Source organism: Elephantulus edwardii, unplaced genomic scaffold (assembly GCF_000299155.1).
Source record: "Elephantulus edwardii isolate Elephantulus edwardi_28Jun2011 unplaced genomic scaffold, EleEdw1.0 scaffold00367, whole genome shotgun sequence".
Classification (NCBI taxonomy): domain Eukaryota; kingdom Metazoa; phylum Chordata; class Mammalia; order Macroscelidea; family Macroscelididae; genus Elephantulus; species Elephantulus edwardii.
The window spans coordinates 1430383-1433682 of NW_006400117.1; positions in this window are offsets into that span (position 1 = coordinate 1430383).

The following is a 3300-nucleotide window of genomic DNA, read 5'->3' on the forward strand; positions in this document are numbered from 1 at the left end:
GTAGGATAACCGGCTATCCCAGCACCATTTACCTAAAAAGTAAATCCATCAGTTCCCTCTATCTCCATTGAGCTGCAGTGTCAGCACTGTTGTGTTGTGTGGGCCTGCCCCCGGGCTATGTGGTAATTCCTGCTTCCCAGCCAAAATGAGATACTGAGTCTGTCCAACCTAAATTGAAAAACTATCTTAAAACAAGGCTTGAAGTATTGAACGCTAAGGACCAAAGACCATATGACCTGTGAAGTGATATCTATAGTGTCATGACATCAGCAACATCCATGAAGAAAGCAAAAGGTCATGATATAAACAGGAGAGAAAGAAGAGATCAAAATGGGTGTCAGAAAATACTCTGAAAATTGCACTTGAACGTTCAGAGGCCAAAACAAAGGGGAAGAAATGCTGATGGGAAAGAGGTGAACAGAAGATCTTAATGGGCAGCTCAAGAAGATGAAGTATTATAATGAAATGTACAAAGAGCTGGTGTTAGAAGGAAGAAATTGCTCGGCATTGCTCAAGCGGAAAGTGCTGAAGAACCAATTCAGGCATGACATTGCAACACTTAAGGAGGCTATGGGCAAAATCGTGAACAGTCCAGGGAGCATCAAAAGAAAAGGGAGAGATCCTTTCCAGGTTCATGAGCATTATGATTGGGGGTTCATGCTTTTATATGAAATGTATCACCCGTAAACCTTGTTATGACATGAGCACATTACCATTTGATGTGGGGGAAAAAAATGGAGATAATTCATAGAGTCACTACTATACTACAATGAACTGGCCGACACAGAATCATTTTCGGAAGTAGCATATGTTCAAGAACTGGTGGTGATGAAGGAAGTTCAAGCTGCACTGAAGGCACTGGCAAAATATTAAGGCCCCAGAATTAATGCAATAACAATTGGCGTGTTTAAATAAACAGATGCAGCCCTGGATGTGCTCACTAGTCTATGCTGGCCAGCTGTGATTTCCAGAGATCCCTATTTGTACTAATTCCGGGGGGAAAAAAAAAGGTGATCCAACAGAATGTGAAAGTCATCAAACAATATCATTAATACCACATGCAAGTAAAATATTGCCGAAGGTTATTAAAAAAAACAGAACAATGCATCAATAGAGAACTTCCAAAAATTCAACCTGGATTGAGAAGAGGTCAGAGATCATGACCCCTGGGATATCATTGCTGATGTCTGATTGATCTTGGCTGAAAGAGAATACCAGAAGAACGTCTATTTGTGTTTTATTAACGATGAGAAGGCATTTGTCTGTGTATATCATAACAAATTATGGTAAACATTAAGAAGAAACTGGGAATACCAGAACACTTAATTGTGCACATGGAAACCTACACCTAGATCAAGAAGCTGCTGTCTGAACCGAGTAGGGAAACACTGAAAGGTGTGCATCAGGGCTGTATCCTTTCTCCTTTTATTCAGTCTGCATGCTGAATAAATCATTTGAGAAACTGGACTACATGAAGAAGAATCGGGCACCAGGATCAGAAGAAGACTCATCAACAACCTGGGTTGAGCAGATGACACAACCTTGCTTGTTGAAAGAGAAAAGGACTTGACATTTGCTGCACATCACATACTACAATTTTCTATATGGATTACATCTCAACATTAAGGGAGGTGGGGGGGGGTGTGCACGGAGAAGGCCTTAACACTGGACCAATAGGCAACATCATGATATATGGAGAAAAGGTAAAAATTGTCAATTATTTCATCTTATTTGGATCCACAATCAGCACATCCTTGGTACAAGCAGCCAAGGAATCAAAAGATGTATTGCCCTGGGAAAATCTGCTGTCAAAGACCTCTCCAATAACATCAGTTTGAAGACTAAGTTGTGCCTCATCGAGGCTGTGGTCTTTTCAGTCACTTACCATGCATCTGAGAGTTGGGCAATGAATACGGATGAAGAGGAACTTAAGTCTTTGAATTGTGTTGTTGGAAAAGGGTTCTGAATATTCCATGGACTGCCAAAAGAACAAACAAGTCTGCCTTCAACAAAGTGCAATGCGGATGCTCCTCAGAGGCACATTCAAGGGTGCTGAAACCTCCTCTCACATCCTTTGGGCACACTGTTAGGAGAGGCCAGTCCTTAGAGAAAGGCATTGTGGTTGGACAGTAGGCACCCAGTTAAGGAGAGGAAATGGAGTAACAACAGGGTGGATTAACGTGCTGACTGTATCAATGGGCTCAAGTGTATCAGGGATGGTTAGGACAGCATGGGGTAGGGCAAGGTTTAGGTCTGTTGTTCATAGGGTCACTATGACTTGTGGTCAGCTTAATGGCACTTAACAAAAACAACCACAGCATCTACACCATAGAGATAACCTTTGAATGTTTGATCTCTGATCATTTCCAGGGTTTTAGTTGAAGAATTAAGTGTTCTCATCCATTAGTGTGGCCACGAATGGGTGCACATTTTCTTGAGGAAAATTTAGGAATACCAATCAAACTCAAAATAGGCATGTCCTTTAACCTTGATTACTAAAATATACTCCACGGATATATTCATTAAGAGAGGTGCATGGGAACATTTATTGCAGTATTGTTTACAACAGGAAAAAAGGGAAATCCTGAATGACCATCAACAGGAAATTAGTTGTATTATTAACACTATGTCTACCCACTTGGATGCTGTACAGACTTCAGAATAATACTGAGCTGCAAGCCCTAATAGGATGCTCCAGTGGCGGCGTCTGTGGGGAGGTGCTCTGCGAACCCAAAGGTGGTGCCTCTCTGAGGATTTGAATCCTCCAGCAGGTCCGTGGGAGGAAAATGGACAGGTTCCTCCCGTGCGATTTACAGCTTCCAAAAATCCAGCGATGAGTCAGTTCCACCTCAGTAGTAATGGGTGTGAGTCTTTGATAACCAAGAGAACTCACTGATGTCCAGTGGAGTTTGACCCCTAGTGACACACCGCTGGACTTGGGAAGCTCTAAGAGGAGACTGTCTGTCTTTGTGTTGTGCACATCAGGTGTGTATTTTTTAAATAAAATTTTCTTTTAACTGGCTCTCTTCCCTCTCCTTTTCTGCTCATAGCATGCTATAAGGTTTGACAGCATGCTGCCTTTCCAGTTTTTTTACCCCTTTCCCCTTTCCTTTTTCACTTTAACTCTTTTGCATGGTCTGCCTTTCATTATGTGTCTTAGTAAACATTTTTCAATTTTTACTAAATTGAAAAAAAAATTTAATTGTGATTCTAACAAATATTTATAGAGGTTAGGTTTTCATTCATTCATTCATTCATTGATTGTTGCTTATTTTACCCTCTCCCTCCCTTCCCACAGTT